Genomic DNA, 20,709 nt, shown 5'->3' on the forward strand with positions numbered 1-20,709 from the left:
CTGTGGGTGGAATAACTAAGCTAGAAGAGGAAACCAGAAGGACAAACATAGTAAATGATGTCTTGTACAGGCCAGAGAGGGTCAGGGACTTGTTCAAGTTCACACAGAGCTGCAACTCAGATCTTGCAATGCCAATATCAGGGTTTTCCCTGTACCAACATGTTCCCTGTTGATCTTTGCTCACTTTTTGATGCAGGGGCAGAAGGTAGAAGGCCTCGAAGCCCCAGTGGCAGCAGAAGGTCAGGGGGACTGCAGCACGGTGTGGGAGTTTATGATGATGTGCCTGCACATAGGGTTTTGGCCAGGTAGCTGGACACATGGGAGGACCAGGGCTGAATGGAAGAGAGGATTGTTCATGAAGAAACTACTGGGTAAAAATACTGAGAAACAGTCTTTCAGGCTTTAGTTTCCAACTCCTAGTTTCTCTGCTCCTATAGGAACCGTCAGCCCACTGATCTGGCTACCAGGCCAAATGTCCAGTTCTTCACAGTGGTATTGAATGTGGTGATGAGCACTGGACTAGGAGTGGTCTCGGGGTCTCTCCCTAGCTCAGCCAGAGCATCTGTCAGACTCCAGTCTACTCACTAGCTGCAAAAGGAGGGCTGGCTCACAGGTTTTCAGTCTGAACCACCCAGAGAACTTATGACACAGCAGATCCCGGGCCCACCCCAGAGATGGGGTAACAGGGTCCTGGAAGCAGACTCAGGGACATGCCTTGTGACAAGTTCCTCCAAGTGACTCGGATATTCTCTGTCCTGGGCTACCCTTCAACCGACAGTGCACTTGGTCACCTCTGTGTTCCCTCATAGCATTTCCCTGGAAAAGCAAGGTTCCTCGGGCCAAGTAGAGAGGAGGCCGCATTCTCCTTACCTGTCAGTGTAGGATAAGCCAGCAGAAGAGGCTGTGCTGTCCCCACCGATCAGGCAGAGGTAGCCAGCAGGACACCGGCCTACAGGAAACCAGCACCACCAGGACCAGCAGTCAAGTGTGGCAGAGCTGCAGGGACAGAACCTCCAGATGAGGGCACACTCTGCTGTCTCTCCAGGTGTCAGAGGTCATGTTCAACTCCATCTCCCCTTCCCAGGCCTGGCCACTGTAAATCCCAACCGGGCCAAAGCTCGAAGCAGAGTTCAGTGTCCGAGTCCTGAACATACTTTGTGTTTTCCTAAACTCCAAGAGATCAACAAGTTGAGGAGACTTACCAGGAGTCCAAGGGACTAGCCAGAGACCCTAAGACCCTGTTCCTGTTTGGGAAATCACATACTTACAGATGGATAGTTGTGAATCTCAGTCTGCTCTCAAACCTCCATCTTTCAAGGGTTTCTTCCTCTACAGAGCTGTCCCTACACCCCCGGCCATAATTACCTTTTTCTTCTACAGCTGGGCTAGCCATTTTAGTGCCCATCTGTGACACCAGCTGGAAGTAGGAACTTCCATTTTTTTGGAAGAAAAATGGGACTTCCCATTTTTTTCCCCAGAGAGTCTTAGCAGGTGTTTAGCAAATTGAAAATAGAATTGAGGGGCTCCTGGGTGGCTCAGTCAGTTGAGCACCCAACTCTTGATTTCAGCTCAGGTCATGATCCTAGGATCAAGCCCACACATTGGGCTCTGCACGGAGTGTGGAGTCTGCTTAAGATTCTCTGTCTTCCTCTTTCCCTCTGCCCCACTCACAAAGAAAAGAAGAAAAGAATTGAATGAGACAAGTTAGTCTTCCAGTTCAAACATTATAGAAATTGTGTGGCTTGTTATTATTTTAGATAAATCATTAATGTTAAAGATTGCCAGAGTTTATTAAGATAACCATTTTTCAAATAATGTGCTACATTTTCTAGCAATAGTAAACTATTCACAAACTGATTTGGGGGGGAGATCTAAAAGCTGAAAAGATGAACTACACAAAACAGTAATGGTGAGTTATGGTACTTAGCATCTAATTTTTTTGACCTTCAAACTGAGTGAATGGTATTCTACCTTATAAAACAAAAGAGGATGGAACTATTATTTTGGTAAGTGGGAAAGGGATTTCTCTCAGAAAGACACACAGAGTCACACGATTGCACACACGGCTTGTAATTATGTCGGAGGAATGACCTAAGAATAAGGGAGTTCCCTTGGACTTAAGGACTCCTCTCTCTCACGAAAGACAGAGACCATTAAGAACCTTGATGTAGGAGTACTGGTGGAAGGCAAAACCTATTCACATCTGGATGTGAGATGGTGGTGCCTGACAGAGAGGGAGGTTTGGGGACACAGAATTCTGCAGGCTAATGATAGTTCCTCGAGTCAGTGAGACTGGGGAGGGGTATCTGCAGCCCATACCAAAAGGGCTTTATATCAGAGAAAGCACTATTTATGGAAATAAGGACTGAAGGGTGCATTTTTTTCAGGAAACCATACTAGTTCCTGGGTCCACCTGACAGAGCAACTTCTGAAGAAAGTGGAAGAAAATGAAAGAAGATGCGAACATGGTCTATTATTCAGGAGTGAGGCTCAGGCCAGATAACTGGCTTCCAGGAGAAGAGATGCAAAGGCAAAATCTCTAAGTAAAAACAGGAGGGGGGGGGGGCATGAGGGGTGACCAATGGCCCTGGCATATTTATGACAAAAATGCAGGAAAACTGTGGCAGAAAGAAACCTAGAAGCTCAGTGACTGAGACAAAGACCCACAGCCGCACCAAGTGGACACTCAGCCCTTGATTGGCTTGCCCCAACTACTAAATTGCAGCAAAGGGAAGAAGGACTAGCCTGCTTCAAGGAGCCTCAGTTTTGTCATCTATAAGGTGTATACAACAACCATTTCTACCCATTGGCGTATTCTGAGAGTTAAATCAGATCACAGTAGAGCTAGTAAATGCTTTTCCTGCGACCACAGCAAACAGAATTCTGGTTTGGCTACATAATAGGTAATTGTTTGCATTCTAGTATGAAAAACAGGACTGACCATTATAACTGAATAGGACATGAACCCCATCTCCCGCCATGTTTGTGATTTTTTGGTTTTGTGATTTGTCTTTATCGCTTTGCTTATTTAAGGAGAACCATTTCATCAGGACTTGAGAAAAATCTAGCACTCAAAAATGTTTATGACAAGATGACATTTTAAAAATAATATTACAACGGCATGACTGCCGTTGTAATATTATTACAACGCTGACTGTGAACATTCTCTTCTCCCTCTGGTTAGAAGCTTATGCAGACCACATGAAAATTCAGTTTAGCAGTACAGTTTGCTTTGTAAGTTTGTTAGTGTGTAAGGCAGTTTTGGCATTGTTTGTGGAAATGAAGTGTTAGCCCTGGTTGATTGCTTACAGAAGTCTCTTGTTGTGACAGGCTGAAAAATGAACTAGATGAGAATGTTTATGTTCCACAGACGGACTCGGTCAAGAGAATTGGTCAGGAAGCAGAAACACGGGCATTGCATGAATGCCACGTGTCTATGACCCAAGGACAATTTTCAGTAGAAGGCCTCTAAATTCTGAATAACTCGCCTTCAACCAGTGCTGACAATAAGGAAGTTCCAAACAGCCCCTTAAGCCCAAACTGATAGAGATTTCAGTGACATACAATAAGGGCCTGAGGGGGCATGCCAAGGCCCTGCCTCTCCACAGGTGTAGATGTCCTAAACAGCCCCCAGCTCCCCACACACAGATACGCTATTATTCACAAAACAACCCACTGGCTCCCAGTAATACCTGTGACATTCTCCCTACTGTCACATCTGATTGAAATCTCTCCCGTGAGGGAAGCAATTCTCCAACTAGCTTACACTTTCAATCAGAAATTCTAAAAGCAGGGAAACCACATGGCCTGAAAGCTACACCCCTAGATATCCATCTGAGAGAAGTGGAGTTGTACAAAGTTGTATGTGAATATTCATGGCAGCTTTATTCACAACAGGTTGTACACCGTCCTTAAAAACTGAGGTTACATTTACTTTCCAAAGCAGAATTTAGTTTCTCCTCAACCTGTCTGCAGGATTCCATAATGGAAGTGTCTGAAGATGCCTCTTGAGAGGGACTCTCTGAGTCAGCTATCACATTCACAGATATCCAGGAATCCTAAAAGCACCATCCCGGCCCCGAGTTTGCTGCAGACATAGGCATGTTTGTTGACCAGCAGTTGAAAAACCTGTCCAAAAGGCCCAACTTATCTTGGGTTTTCTGCTGTAAACATCTTCTGGCCTCAGTAGCCAAATCCTAGTGTTCATCATCTGGAACCAGTGTTAGGTTGCTGAGGGCCACATGGCTGGCTTAGCAGCATCACACACATCACCTCTTGATCTTTATGATGTATCGAGCCAGTAGGTTATGTTATGCCCATTTTGCAGATGAGGAAGCCAATCCCCCCAGAGGTAAAAGTAACTTAGCCACGGCTGCATAGCTGGTCAATCTTGGGCTGAGATTGAACCCAGGTGGTCTGTTTCCTGCAATAACCGAAGTTGCACCCTCACAGGTGGAATGAACCCCTGGAGATGGATGATCTCTGAGCTGCACCAAAGCGTGAGGGTCTTATCCCATGAGGGCATACACTGCTGCACACTGCTCCATCAGCTTGGCCCGGCTATACTTCCCATCATGCGTTGTGTGCTCACCAGGCCTCCATACACAGAAATTCCATTTCCTATCAGCTGGCCTGGATACCCTCCTGGGATGTCCAGACGAAGAGATGGGGTTTTAAAAGCCTTGAGTTCTAACCTTAGCCTTTTACAAGTACTAACTGATTCCTCCAATAGCCCTGTGCAGGAAGTTCTTGTTAGCATCCCCATTTAACAGGCAAGAAGACAGAGACGTAAAGGGGTGAAGACCTTCCTCATCATCTCACAGCTAATAAGCAGCAAAGTCAGATCTTTGCCTGACACCAGATCCGGGCTCTGATCTGTCTTCTCAGAGGTTAGAGAAATAAGCCACAGGGGAAATGCTGGTGCAAGAAATGAAGGTCTTAGCTCCCTAGCAGGGGCAAAGCAGTGATCAGCCAGAGGTTGCTGGGGGGCAAGCCCTCAGGTAAGGCCACAAATAAGCAGGGGAGAAGCCAATAAGATTAAGGCCTTAATCATAAGCTTGGCTCAGAGCCTACTAGCAAAAGCTTAGGGCAGCCTCCTACTGTGCCCCAAGGCTAAGAAGTTCCCACTGAGCTAGTTCAGCCCATCCACGCAGCCGCAGACACCTAGCTCATTAAAACCACAGTGAGACACCACTTCCACAAGGATGGCTAGAACAGAAGAGACAGGCGATAAAAGAGGGCAGCTCTTCCACTTGGAACCATAGGAACTTCGGAACCAGACAAACTGGCCGGGAATGTAATGTGCTCGATGAGAAACTCATTCCAAATCTCACAGCCCGTAGCCACCGGAGCTCTCTGAGCTCTCAGGTCACAAAGAAACTGAGGCCCCTGACCCTTCTGCCTTTGTTCCTCGGGCCCTACCACACCCAGGCCCCACACCCTCCTTCCCCCAGCCTTCAGGCAGGGGCGCTCCTCCTCCAGGCCCAGGTGAGGAGGGAGCCCCTTCCGTCCCAGCCCTCCGGCCGGCGCTCGTGGCTGCCACGCCCGAAGGCCGTTCTCCGCCTTCTCTCGGGTTAGAAGCCAGGCGGGCCAGCGACAGGCGTGCTAGGGTGAGAAGCAGAAAAGACACACATGGCTGTGCTGCCCAGGCGGTGACGCAGCAACGCGAACTAAAGGTGGCTGGAAGAAACGCTGGGGAGCGGGGAGCCCCACCTTCCGGCGGCGGCAGCGCCGCGAAGTTTGCGCGGGGGATGCTGACCCCTGCTGGCCGCATGCGAGGACGCAGCGGGGGCTGCCGCCCTAACCTTGACCGTGACCTGGGAGGGGCTGAGCTCTCGGAGCGGCCGCAGCCCCGCGACCCCGCCTGGAGGGGAGGTGGGGAAGAGGCAGGGATGGGAAGGACCTGGGCATCGGAAGCCATGAGTTCTCATTCTGTCTCCAGCGCCAGCCGGTAACAGTGCTGGCTGCCTCAGCCCCTCTCAGCTCTTAAATGCTGTCAACTCTTCAAAAGTTCTAGGAGGAGATGAGCAAGAAGAAAAAAGGAAGAAGTCTGTCGTAGAAACAGCTCTAATATCCCTCCAGGGCCTACCTGTGCTTCTAAAGGCTGGCCTGCTCAGGTCTTCCTCAGCAGCCACCAACTCCAAGGCATGAACCATGAGGCCGTGATGGTTACTGGCTGTAGTCGCTGAATCCCGGCCCCTGAAGATATCCAGGTCCTAATCCTTGGAACCTGTGAATGTTACTTTAAATGGCAAGAGGGATTTTGCAAGTGTGATTAAATTAAGGGAGTTGAGATGGGGAGGTAATCCCGGATTATTCAGGTGAGTCTTAAATGTAATCACAAGCGTCCTTACAAGAGGAAAGGAGAGGGAGATTTTACTACAGAAGAGAAAGAAAACGGTATTACAAAGAAAGGGGGGGGGGGGTGGAAGGAGGAGATTTAAGAGGCTACCCTGCTTACTTTGAAGATGGGTAAGGGGCCAGAGGCCAAAGAATGCAGCTCTAAAAACTGGAAAGGCAAGAAAATGGATTCTCCCCTGGAGGCTCTGTTGATACCTTGATTTTGACCCAGTGAAACTGATTTCAGATTTCTGATTTCCAGAACTGCGAGAGAATAAACGTGTGTTGTTTTAAACCATCAGGTTTGTAGTAATTGGTTACAGCAGCCATCAGAAACTAATATATGACCTCCTACTCTCAACTCTTGTGTTAGGCCCTTGAGATAAAGCAGTTAAAAAACAAGATCCCTACTCCACCCACCACCACCAACCCCCAACCAGGGAAGTTTATAATCTTCGTCCCTTGGGATTTTAAGAAGCAACAGCCAAAGAGACATTTCAACACAGAAATAGTGAATGACCAGTAAGCACATGAAAGATGCTCTATCAATAGCATTAGGGAGGGCAGGCATCATTAAAACCACAATGAGATATCACTTCACACCCACTAGAATGGCTATAATAGAAGAGATAGACAATAACAAGCTTTGGTAAGGATGTGGAAAAACTGGAATCCTCATACATCTCTGGTTGGATGGTGAAATGGTTCAACCACTTTGGAAAATAGTTTGGCAATTTCTTTTAAAGTTAAACAAAAATTATGTGACCTAGCAATTTCACTACCAGGAATCTATCCAAGATAAGTGAACATCTATGTCCAAAGACAGGTACATAAATGTTCACTGCTGCATTATTCACAGTAGCCAAAAAAATAACTCAAGTGTTCAGCAGCAGTGAACGAAAATGTGATAAACACAATGAAATACCATTCAGCAATAAAAAGACAGATTACTGACATGATACAATATGGGTGAACCTCAAAAACATTATACTAAGTGAAAGCAGACACAAAAGACCGCATATTATATGATTCCATTTATATGAGATCTCAAGATTAGTGGTTGCTGAGACTGAAGTTGGAAAGACAGAATGGGTACAAATATGCAGAAGGGACCTTTCTGGGGTGATGACGGTGTTGTAAAACTGGATTGCGGCTGCACAGCTCAGCTAAAAATAGGTGGATTTTAGGGTGTGTAAATTATGCCTCAGTAAAACTTATTTAAAAAGAAGGTGCAGCCCAAGCACATAGCTGATGAGGGCTCAAATCTCTTAGGAGTATTTGCATTCTAAAAGGGGCTTATAAAGGGGCGCCTGGGTAGCTCAGCTGGTTAAGCTCAGGATCTCACGCTTTGTGAGTTTGAGCCCCACCTCGGGATCTCTGCCGTCAGCACAGAGCCTGCTTTGGATCCTCTGTCTCCCCCTCTCTCTGCCCCTCCTCCCTCCTCAAAAATATATAAACATTTAAAGCCAAGAAATAAAAGGGGTTCACAAAAAAAAAGATTTCAAAAATCTCGAGTATTATGGAAGGCCAGGTGACAGCCTCCAGCACTTCTTCAAGTCATCCTGGTGAGCTGTGTCCTGCTCCACGAGCAGGTGCCCCGGTGTACTGGTGCCCTCCTTTACACTCTGGAGCAGAATGAGAACAAAGCCACACACTCATCTCCCATCTCATCTGGGGTCCCATGTGGAAGCCGGTACCTGCCTTATGTAGCCACATGCGTGCAGCAGTACCCCGCTTCCGGGCCTCAACTCTCCACAAGGCAGGCATGGAACCTGCTCCAGCCCACCCCCCACAGCCAGTTCAGTCCAGCTGGAGCGGCTGAGACCCCGATTCATCCCACTCCTTCTTCTCAGAAGGTCCTTGCACCTCATCCCACCCGACTCTTCCTGGGCTCCATACAGCTGACAAGGCCAGTCTTGGGAGAGGTTAGGATGAGGAAGCTAGGGCCAAGACCAGGGCAGAGATGCCAATCCTATTGAGCCTTGTATTTCCCCAAGAGCATGAGGTCAGTTTCAAAGCACCCCTTATTCTGCAGCTTTACCTCAAGTAAGGAGCTCCTCCTACAGACCAGGCCCATACCTGGCACTGCAGATAGAGTGGTTCTGCTTCTACAGACTCAGAACTTAGCCTGCCTCTAAGTTTTTCTTCTCAGTCAACTTTACAGATTTCTCCCACTGTTACCTTTATAGGACACAGGCACCTGCAAGGACCTATTCCTTAATGTGTGTTCATTCCCTTGCCCATTTAGCTCAGTGTAATAAAAGCAAGCATAGTGGGAGCAGGAACCGTATCTAAGACTTCTTGCATTCTCTCCAATGTCTCCCCCACAACATGTCAAGTGTAGACAAAGATCTAAGGAATGTACCATAAAATAGCTTAGAAGTATAAGGTGACCAAAATACATCTGTCAAGGTATATTTGGTCTTCATCCACAGTTCCTGAAAATGCTTCAGGGATACCAAGGTAAAATGGGTGTCTTGTTATTAAGGAAGTGACTTTTGGGTCCCACCGAGGTCAGGGGTTGGTTGCCAGGAGGACCAGCCATGTGATTAGGGAGATAGTAATCTCAGTTCCACCTCTCATACCCCTGGGAGGGGAAAGTGTCTGGAGGTTGAATCAGCCACAGTCCAATGACTTAGTCAATCATGACTAGTGATGGAGCCTCTATAAAACCCAAGGGGACAGCTTTTGGTCCTTTTTAGAGAGCTTCCACACTTAGGGAGCCAGAATGCTTCCATGTGACACAAAGACAGGCCTCAAGCCCCATGAGGTCAGAAGCTCCTTGGTTAGGGGCCTGGCTCTATGTAACTCTTCATCTGACTGGTGATTTGTATTCTTTATCATATCCTTTAATAAACTGGCAAACGTAAATAAGTGTTTCCCTGAGTTCTGTGAGCAGCTCTAGCAAATTAATCCAACCTAAGAAGGAGGTCATTGGAACCTCCACTCTGTAGCCGGTTGGTCAGAAGCACAGGTCACAGCCTGGTGATTGGTATCTGAAGTGGGGGGTGAGGGGCAGTCTGTAGGACTGAACGCTTAACCTGTGGAATCTGATGGCATCTCCAGATAGGTAGTGTCAGAATTCCGCTGGATTCTCGGATGCCCTCCTGGTGTCTGAGAATTGCTTGGTGTTGTATATGCGGGAACTCCTGCACTGGACTTAGGTCTAGGAAACTTTAAAACAAATGGTGTTTGGGGAGCCTGGGTGGCTCAGTTAGTTAAGCATTCAACTCTTCATTTTGGTTCAGGTCATGATCTCATGGTTGTGGGATTGAGCACATCAGGCTCCTCCACGCTGAGTGCGGAACCTGCTTGGGATTCTCTCTCTCTCCCTCTCCCATCTCAACATAATAAAAAAAACATAAAAAAGTCGTGATCACCTCATTTTTAAAAGACAAAGAGCCTGGGGTGCCTGGGTAACTCAATTGGTTAAGCATCCAACTCTTGATTTCAGTTCATGATCTCAAAGTTGTGGGATTGAGCCCCATTTGGGTTCTGTGCTGAGAGCTGCGAGCTGAGCATGGAGCCTGCTTAGGATTCCTCCCCTTTCTGTCTGCCTCTCCTCTGCTCTCTCTCCCTGTCTAACACACACACACACACACACACATACACGCGCGCGCGCGACAAAGAGCCAAACTTTAGTGGTAGATTTAGAAAAGATGATCCACAGAGTTGTATTTCTTTTAATATATAAAAGGTTCCCTTTTTTTATTTAGGGTCAAACTGTAGGGCTCTAATACCAACCTGGCACATGTAGTAGCCAAAATAGGTGAAGAACAGAAGACAGAATCTCTCCATAAATACAATTTTATAATCCAATAAAATGCAACCAAGTATGAAGGAAAAAGAATCATGAGTTCTCACCCACTACTTTTAGGGGAGTTTCTTTTCCCATACAAAGGGAGAAAAGTCCTGAGGTTGAGTTTTCTAAACTATGTTAACAGTTCTCTAATCTGTCTACTGATAAACTCATTCAACTTTGGAGGTTGGTACCATGTGCTTCCTGCTGCCCTGGACACTTCCTGTGGACCACACTCATCACCTGAAGTGTCTGGGTCACCAGAAGACTACCTCAGTCCATTGCTGGAATTATAGGCTGAGTCTTGAGGCAAGACACACCCCCTCCTCTGCCCCCCAGGAAATAGGCCTTCTGCCCAGGGAGAGTCAGGAACCACAACACAGTTGGAATCAGAGAACAGAAGTGACAGAATCAGAATCAAGGTACTTCTTCCTAAGTTCATAAGTGTGTGATTTGATGGCACAGTGAAGTTTGTACCTCCAAAGGACAAGGTCTTCTACTCCCACCCTTTCTAGGGGCAGCAGCCACCCTCAGAACCTCTCTGATTGCTCTACCCACAGCTGCAGTCCCCTGTTCTGAGGAACATTCTTGCCTGGAGCACCATGTGGAACCTTGGCATGGGGCTTAGGCTGGTAGGGGTTGAAGGGAAGGTGTTTGCAGAGGTCCATCAGGTCAAAGGTAGGTGCTATAGGCAGGCACTCCTGTGGTGCCACATTCTGACCCAGAGAATTTTCCTTCTTGATGTAGGTTCTAGTCACAAGCCACATGAGACCAATAGTCAACATGAGCACAACTGAAGGGAACCAGCAACTCCAACCAGCAGGTCCAGGTCAACTCCTGAAATACAAAGAAACATTTTTTTTTTTTTAAAGAGAACTAAATGATAGGCTTATATTCCATTACCTAATGGGCTCTCAAAAGTGCCTTCAGAGATTTATACTTTTAACCCCGTCCCTAGCATATTGCCTGACACATTAGTAGGTACTTATTTTTTGAGAGAATAAACAAATGAACTGTTAATATTTTATCAAAGCCAAAGCTAGACTGGGAACAAAATGAATCAGGTAATGTAAGGACCTTTCACCAACTTTTGCTACATAGCTCCCTCAAGAACCCTATTCATATGCAGAGTTAACTTTGAAAAATGTCCCACATCCTCTTGTGATATGGAATCTAAATTGCCTAAGAGCTAATGACTAAAAGTCTTCCATGTTAGGCATATCAGAAATTTATTTTGTCTATTTTCTCTAAGTAGGCTCCATGCCCAGTGTGGAGCCCAAACAGGACTTGAACTCACGACCCTGAGATCAAGACCTGAGCTGAAATCAAGAGTTGGACACTTAACCAACTGAATCACCCAGTCACCCCTAATTTTGTCTATTTTTAAAAAGACAGAAATCATTAAAGAGACCAGAGAAGAACAAGAGCCAGCTGTATTTCAAAATGTATTCTATCATCATGTAACTTACTATAGATCCAAAGAACTAGAACTAGTTTGCATACCATCTAGAAACTATCGTTAGAGCAAAATCCACAGATGTCAGATTTCCGAAACTTCAAGATGGCTGCCTCACAGAACTTATTTCAACTTAACTCTTGTCACTGCCTACAGTGGACTGAATGCTTATATCCTTTCCAGATTAATACACCAAAATCCCAACCCCCAAGGTGATGGTATTAGGAGGTGGAATTGGGAGGTGATTAGATCATGAGGGTTGAGCCTTTGTACATGGGATTAGTATCCTTATAAAAGAGGCCCAAGAGACACCCTCGCCCATTTCCTCTGTGTGAAGACACAGCAAGAATATGGCTATCTAAGAACTATGAAGCAGGTTCTCATCAGACACTGAATCTGCTAGAGCCTTGATCTTGGCCTTCTAGCTTTCAGAACAATTTCTGTTGTTTATACATCACCCAGGCTATTCTGTAATAGCAGAGTAAATAAAAACATTGCCTTATCTGGATACTTGGAGGGTGCAGGAAGAGAAAAAACATGAAAAAACTACAAATTGTCAGTCACAAGTAGATTCCTAGCCATAAGAAATTCATACTGAGTCTGTATTTTGTGACATATTCAATCTTCCTTTGAAATATGACAACTAAGAAACACACACACAAAAAAAAACCCCAAAGAACTATGCAAATAGCATTGCAAGTTCACCCACCTGCCCTTGGGGTCTAATGGCATCTTTGTTGAAATGTCAACATCTAATATGCAAAGAGCTAGACAAAACCTTTGATGTCTAGTTGAATCCTTTGTTTCACAGGGATATTTGAGAACCAAAGACCAAGGTCCCACAGCAAGTTAGCAAGTTGAGAAATAGAAATCATGCCTATTAACCTGCCTGTGGCAGCACCAGGAAGTTTATATTATTTCAGAGGTCCCAAACGAATTACCATCACCAGCAATAACTCCTTAAAAAGGCTAAGGGCATCCACTAGTTCATTACCAATTGCTTTATGCCACACCTGTTCAGAAGAAGCTCACTCAATCCTGTGCAAGTTCCTGCCCAATTTCATCTTTGGTAAGAAAATGTCTAAAAGGCTGAGTCTTGAGGCAAGACACACCCCCTCTGCCGCCCCCAACAAATAGGCCCTCTCCCCAGGGCATGACAGATGGAGCTCTGGTGAAACAACCAGATGTTCAAGTTAAATTCTACACACCACTCCTTTGATCAGAGTCAGGAATGGAATCCTTATGGAAGTATTCCAAAGCTAAAGCTTGCAAAAGAAAAATCAGCACAATGAAGATCCTCCCAGTAAGTGCTTTTATACCACGTTCCAAGCTCTAGAACAGTTTCTGGACTTTGTATCCTTCAGAGAATGTTTGCTTTGGTGTTTGTGGCCAGAGGCATCAGAATGAGAGCTCAACCCTGACCTGAGGATGCTACAGGTCTCACAAGTGATCCCGGCAGCTTATAAGCATACACACAAGAGGGCATCTGGGCAACCAGTGCCTTTGTGAGGAGTGTGCACACACAGCGTGCCAGGCTGCATGGGGTATGGTCTTCATACTCCTTTTGGAAGTGACATTAGTAAGAGCCAGATCTGTTCACACATTCTGCTCCATCATCACAGAGCTCCAGGCCAATTTCACACTCATTCGCATCTAAAAATAGAAGAATAGACTACTCTGGTTAGTCTCACTATCTGGTCCCTTCTGCTGCACTATCCTCCAGACTATTCCAAAGACTCATCTTCTGCCTTTTTCCCACTCTTGTTGGTCTAAGCCACAACCCTGCCTCAGGGCCTCAGCATCATCTATCTGGAGGCCTCTTCACCCTGCTGGCTAGCTGCACAGCTCTCTCCCACATGCCTTCTCAACAAGGTTTTCCCTTACCACCTTTAAAGAACATTTCTCAATAGAACAGATCAACTTATCAACTAATATACTCTGCAATTTTCTTGCTTGTCTCCTAGCTAGACTGTAAACTCCATTGGGAAGGAATTAGTCTTTTAGGTTCACTGTTGAACTCCAAGTACCCAGGACAATGCCTGATCCATAGTAGGAGTGAAATAAAATATGACATAGTTAGATAAACTAATACAGCCAACCCTTCCTTAGGCCGGAAGGCAAGCATAACTCTCCCATGATGATGACTGAAAAGGGGCAGCTCTCCATGGGAAATGACATGGACTAGCACTGGGGGACTTTTCCTATTTACTCAATCCAGGCTGAATCTTGCCTAATCTTCCAAGCATAGTAAATACTGACTGCCACCAGCAGCCAAGAGACCCATCAACAGCTTCAAGAAAGGGGAATCTTTTCTCCACCTCATGGGTTCTTAGTGCATCCTCGATGAGGGTCCTTAGCTGATAAGACAGAGAATCAGGCACACTCACTGCTTGAGATCTTAATTAAGCATTACCAGAAAATATATGTGATATTCATGGCATCTTTTCTAGGAATGTTTTAGAAGACAAGAATAGAGGGGCCCCTGGATGGCTCAACTGACTAAGCATCTAACTCTTGGTTTCAGCTCAGGTCATGATCTCACAGTTCATGAGTTCAAGCCCCACATTGGGGGCAGTGCAGAGCCATCTTGGGATTCTCTCCCCCTCTCCCTCTCTGCCCACCGCTCTCAAAATAAATAAATAAACTTAAAAAAAAATAGAAGGGAAGAATAGAAAACACAATCTAGATACCTCTCGGTAGAGAAATGTTAGTTTTTGAAGAGACTAAGATTAGACCATAAAATTATAAAACTATATCGTAGACTGTTGAATTCATTAACTTAGTTTGTTATCCAAACTCTAGTCCTTTCCATCAGGTAACAAGTATTTGTTCTTTTCTGTATAAACATCTCTCTCTCCCATGAAAATTTAGCCTGAAGAGGTGGTTTTTAATTACATTCCCTGGGATGTTAATGGCTCTAGTTTACTGTATTTTACCAGGTTGTTCTCCCATTTACAACAAGGCAAGGGAAAGTTGTGTCAAAGTCTTATCTAGCACTCTAGTTTTAACACTTGATAGAATTTCCCCCATTTCGGGTACTTGGACTATATGTAAATTAATTAGGCTCCCCCGCCCCCACCCCAGATGGAATAACTACATATCAACACATCTCAAGTAAACAACCAAACCTCCTGAACATACTTTTCCATTCCAGTCAGCCTGCCCTCCTCATTTGGGGATGAATAGTAGTCCTTTTCTCCAAAGATCTGTAAACAAAAGCAGAGATTGTATGAGACCACCTTATTACAGCTGGTCAAAACTCAACACATTCCTACCAACTGATTGCGGAGGCTGCCTTCAGCCCCAGAACACAAGGGAGTGTTGTACCCAAAAAATCTGGTGCACAGCAGCCCTAGGTAGATAGCTGTGGCTTATTTCTAATGGAGTGTCGGAGTGTCTTTTTTCTGAGTAAACTTTAAGAACAGGAGTTAAAGGCAACTAATCTGAGAAAAGAACCGCTAAGTGATAATTATCATTAAAGTCAAGTCTTCCAGGGCGCCTGGGTGGCTCAGTTGGTTAAGCGTCTGACTTTGGCTCAGGTCATGACCTCATAGTTCATGAGTTTGAGCCCTGCGTCGGGCTCTGTGCTGACAGTTTGGAGCCTGCTTCGTATTCTGTGTCTCCCTCTCTCACTACCCACCCCCCCCTTTCAAAAATAAATAAACATTAAAACATTAAAAATAAATAAATAAATAAATAAATAAATAAATAAATAAAGTCTTCCTGAGATAAGGAAAGAAACTTATTATCTTGTGCTCCCATTTTTTGACTATCTTTTGCATCTGCTACGGATCTCCTCCTTTTTAGTTATGAAAGAAAAGGGAAAACCCACAATACTACACATTTCACACTTCAGTGTGTGCACTTCATTTCTCGTATGGAGTTACGTTGTATGCACACAGGTTTGCAGATTTTCAGAGATTTGTATTGTTATAGTCTTTTAGTGACTGTAAAGGAGTCAAGTAGAGGGTACCATAATTTATTTGATCTTGCTCATCACTCATATTTCTAACTTTCATTGTGATAATCTTGTGATAAATATAATGATGTATGAGTTTTCCAAGTTCCATCTTTCTGGGATTTCCAGAAGTGGGATATATGGGCCTGAGAACCATTTGTTCTCTTGATATATCTGTTACCCTGTCTTCCAGAAGGGGCATGATCATTTATAGCCCTCTGAGCAATGTCTCATAACCACTAACACTTGCTAGATTGTATTACATGCCAGGCACTGTTTTAAACTCTTCATATTAACTCATTTAATCTTCATAACAATCTTATGAAGTAAGTACTATTATTCTCATTTTATAGAAGAGGAAACTGGGGCACAGAAATTATGCCAGATCTTTTTACAGGAAGAAAATTAGAGGAAGAATCATATTATCAACTGAAGGTGAACAAAGCAGAGTTACCACAATTACTAAGGTCTATTAACAGCCTAAGGCTGTATCCAGCCTTAGGAGACAAAGAGTGTGAGATGGGTACTCCTTTGTACGATCTCAGTAGCTATGGTCCTTCCCCCAAACAGCTCAGCAACCAGTTGAGAGATCCGGCAATAACACAGATATAGTAGTAGTATCCCAGTCAATTTAGGTCTTAGTAAGTTAGAAACTTTTAGAACTGGAAACTTTGTTAAACTCACATGTGGACTTTATAGAGCTAAGAAAACAGATTTGGAATGGGGACTTTGTCCAAAACTCTATTAGGGATGCAGCTGGAACTAGAGCATAATCACCTAAACCCCAGTCTGACATCCCTCTTTCATGTGTTCCCTGATCCCAGCCAGAAAGCAGTCAGGGTATGGAGGACAGCTTCCCACCTGGTGGAGGGAGAGGAAGGCGGTGGGCCGGGGAAAGGAGGATGGAGTGGGGAGAGGGAGAAAGAGAAAATGAGAATGTGCAGGGGTGGGGATCCCCACCAGAGACTGCTGACCTTGTCACTAGAACAGGAAGGGTCTGTGGGCACACAGGTACTTAGTCCAGGCCTCATCTCCCCTCCTGCTTAATTTCTCTCACCACAGATTTTAACACTTTGAAAGGGTCCCCACTCAAAGACTCTTTGAGGAGCTCTGACTTAACCATCACTTTGACTAAGACGTCTGCCAGAGAGAGGAAACAAGAAACCCCTATAAACAAAGCATACCAATAATGCTTTAGTCTCATGAGCCTCATTGGGACTTTTACCCCCCGCCCCCCACCGCCCTGCACCCCACCACCTGACCAGAAGCATGCTCCTGTTGCATTTATGTTTGCGTTTACACTAGACTTGGGAATGGATTCTGAGACAATGGCCCCAGGGTCATGCTGCTATTCAGCTTAAACCTGATAAATACAAAAACTTAGACACAATACACTAAAAAAGTATTGAGTTTGAGTATTTGGAAAGTTGAGGGGGGGGTGGCACATAGCTTGAAATCTGGATCAGAAGGGCTGATTTCTGATCAATTTCCTGATGGGACTAGTGAAAACAATTCTTTGTGAATATTCCCAAACATACAGCCTCTCTCCTGCTATTGGCTTACAAGATGGCTTTGGAGGATTCAGGTCTGTAAACGTGATTCATGGGTTTAGAATATATCTAATACTCTTCAATTATGAAACCTCACCTCTCGGATTGTGTTGAAATGCTAGAACAGAGCCATTTCCAGAAAGTGAGAAAAGCATTATTATATCTTCATGAGTCACGAGAGAAAGTAAAAGAGAAATTAGTTTTGCCTTCCTATTTATATGAATCAAATTCCTATAGTGTTTCAAACTTAGTGTAGACATTGATAATGGTTTAAATAACAGATGAGACATAAACAACTCATATTCTGTGCCAGGGTACTAAACATTCAATATGCTCTGTATAATTAAATCAGTTAATCCTCACAACCCTATGAGGTGCTATCATTTCCATTTTACAGAGTATAAAACAGAGAGGTTAAATGACTTACCCAAGGTTACACAGCTAGCAGGCTCCAGAGCCAGAATGTAAACCCAAGCTGTCTGGTTCCAGATGCTGCACTTAAGCCAAAGCACCTTGTGAGATTATACGTGTGCTTGACTTTCTTCTCAGCCTCGGTTACTTTACATATAAAATGGAAAGCCTATCACCCAATGTCAAGATTCTTGAGGGATTAGCAGCAGAACAGTATGAACATTTTATATAGTGGAGTCTCACTTGGAATTCACTCTTTCTCCCATGATTAAGACTTATTTTTTATTTCTGAGAAAAACTGAGTCAGAGAAACAATCATGACAGATTGGAAGAGACCCAAGAACCTGCCTACTACAACCACCCTTCTTCCCTTGTCTGGAAGGTCAAACTCCTTTCTCTGCTTTCTTTGGTCACTTATAGCAATGAGAATGCTGCTCACAGTGCAGTCTAATCCATTTCAGAATAGGGAGGTAACTTTTTCAACAGTAAAAAACAAACAAACAAACAAACAAACAAAACTTCCAACAGCTTTTCAAATACAACAGCTGCCAAGTTATCCCTTTCAATAATTTTCAAGACTCTCCTCTCCCCTTGATAACACTTCCTGGGTTACAGCTTGACAAGCTTGTCAAAGTTACTTTCAAAGTATGACATTCAGGCAGGGTATAAGTACAGCAAAATAAAGGAGGATTATCACCTCCCTTGATCCACATCTTCTACTTCTATTAATATGACCTAAGTTTGTGTTCTCCAAACAGTGCTAAAATAGCCATGCCTGTGATACCATATCTCAACTCCTAATCCCAATTACCTTCCACCCTCTAATGTTGCCTCTTGATACTAACTGACCAAAAAGAGGCTTTTGAGAAAATAAACACAGCAATAGCTCTCTAGGCCAAAGCAGAACATGGCCATGAAACCAAACTGTTATGGCCCTCAAGCCCAATAAATGATTGAAACAATCACAAGTCAGTGTCTCAAAGGTTTGAACTGTTCTGAAGTCCAACTCAGTCAACTCCTGTTGCTAACTTTGAGGCTGATCTGTTTCCAACTCTTCCCACCTTCAGACTCTATAAGATTGTACTCCTACCCCTCTTGTGTTTGGGCATGCTTGAGCATCACTTCTGGACCACAGCACTTAATGGTCTATGCAAGGCAGACCCCCCCCCCCCTCCCCAGAACTCTTCCTCTTTAGTGAGGCAACCAACAGCCATCAGGCTGGGTACCTGAGGGCCTACGATAAGCAGAGGTCACCTCACCTGCCCAATATGACAGACTATAGCCTCAGTGAGAAATATATCTTCCTTTATTTTTAAGCCACTGAGATGAGATGGTGGTGGTATTTGTTACCGCAGTATAACTTAGTGTGTTCTGACTGATACAACTCCATTATTAAATTATTAAAAGGAATGGAGTCTCCCCCCAACATTTCCTAGATCTTTCTTATACCACCTAGTATCTCAGAAGAGCTGACACCACCAAATACTTTTCCTTCTTTTTTTCTCATTGGTCTTAATAACTTTCTTGGAAGTGAAAATGCTTAGGATTATAGAAGCCCAAGTGTTAACTGATAAACCAGAAGGAAAACCTCATCCTAAGGTCTTAGACAACAGCTCATTCCAGCAGCTGTAGCAACAACATAGGCTATTACCACCCTCTGTGAGTCACTGCCCTCCAGCCTGAGAGATGAAGGGGCCACCTGACCCATGAGCCCAGAGCAGGGAAGGGTAGTTGAAGAAGAAAGGGAGAAAGATATTGTCAAGAACAAACTAAAATTCTATCTGGCCCTGCCAGTAAGTTAAAGCTGTCTCTAGAAATAGCCCTCTACTGGGTGAAACTAGTTCATGGCAAGGAGAGCCGACCGGGAAAATGAGAAATTCCATAAACAGCCTCCCAGCAGAAACACCTCTAGCCACAGATGTGCAGTCACTGTTCTCATACAGGGCATGATGGGAAACAAATAGTGCCAACTTATTTAAAAAGTTACCAAATGTGGGGTGCCTGGGTGGCTACGTCAGTTGAGCGTCTGACTTCAGCTCAGGTCATGATCTCATTGTTTGTGAGTTCTAGCCCCGCATTGAGCTCTGTGCTTACAGCTCAGACCCTGAAGCCTGCTTTGGATTCTGTGTCTCCTGATCTCTCTGGCCCTCCCCCACTTGCACTCTGTCTTTCAAAAATAAAGAAACATTAAAAAAATTTTTTTAAGTTACTAAATTGCTATAATTTTGCTCTCTGCTCTGCAGAGTCCCCAGAATGCCCAAGTCACAGGACTGTGTGGGGTTTGCCTTCCTTTCCATGAATTACGTAGTCACTTCAGGGGAGAGACCCTCCTCTATCCCCCCACACTTGGGGAGCCTAGAGTATTCAGCACTTACATGGAGTACAATCAGCTTCCTGGGCTCCCCTCTGACCCCTGAAATGCCCCAATTTCAAACCATGGGATTTGAGGGAAAGAAGTTGAAGTTCAATGTGATAGGATTCTAAAACCTAATATTTTGGCAGGATGGGGTAGGGAGTTGTCAAAAGATGGAAAAAAAAAAAAAAACCCAAAAACCTGTACCTATTTTCCAGGAAGATATTTGGGAGGGAATAACTGGTACTCATGAACTAATTGGATCTCCCTGATGGAAATACACAAAGCATCCAGAACTGAGAAAATGCCTCTAGAGCATTTTTAAAAGACTTTTCCCCTCACTCAAAGACCTTCTCCACCAGGATTCCACAAAGTCTCATCATAAGCTCTTACTCAGTTGGATTTATCATTGTATTTCCTGAAGTTCCTAAGAAGATACTCCAAGGAGAGGGAACATTCATCCAACTGTTACAAGCTATGAGCCAAGAATGTTCTGGGCCCTAGCAATAGATACACTAGTGAACACATCAGGTGATCTGTCCTCGTGACACTCACATTCCAGTGAGACACACAGTAAACAAGAAAACTGCTGATAGCAATGAGTGCTCTGAAAGAATTCAACAGGGTGATGTGACATTAACTGTTGGTGGCATCTGAGCTGAGACCTAGAGGGACAAAAAGGAGTCAGACAGGTGAAGGGCTATGGCCACTAACAGAAGTCAGGAGGTTAGGCTCAGTGCGGGATGCAGCACAGGTAAGTTTTCAGGAAGGGAAGGGAAGGCAAGCAAAACCTCGGACCTAGTCCTCTCAGGCATGCCTCCTGCAAAGCAGCACTTCAAACCA

At 44.7% G+C, this 20,709-nt stretch overlaps 1 long non-coding RNA gene across 2 annotated transcripts in view; it reads right to left on the bottom strand.

Annotated features, from left to right (window-relative positions):
• Nucleotides 1–10,862: 10,862 nt before the first annotated feature.
• LOC144615928 (uncharacterized) overlaps nt 10,863–20,709 on the bottom strand; it is a 124,589-nt gene continuing 114,742 nt past the window's right edge. For both annotated transcript variants that reach the window (XR_013554656.2, XR_013554657.2), the window contains 2 exons: nt 14,736–14,800; nt 10,863–10,975 (listed from right to left, as the gene is read on the bottom strand). This is a non-coding gene — a long non-coding RNA (uncharacterized LOC144615928). The remainder of the gene's footprint in view (nt 10,976–14,735; nt 14,801–20,709) is intronic.

The sequence above is a fragment of the Panthera onca genome, chromosome A3 (assembly GCF_046562875.1).
Source record: "Panthera onca isolate mPanOnc1 chromosome A3, mPanOnc1 haplotype 2, whole genome shotgun sequence".
Lineage (NCBI taxonomy): Eukaryota > Metazoa > Chordata > Mammalia > Carnivora > Felidae > Panthera > Panthera onca.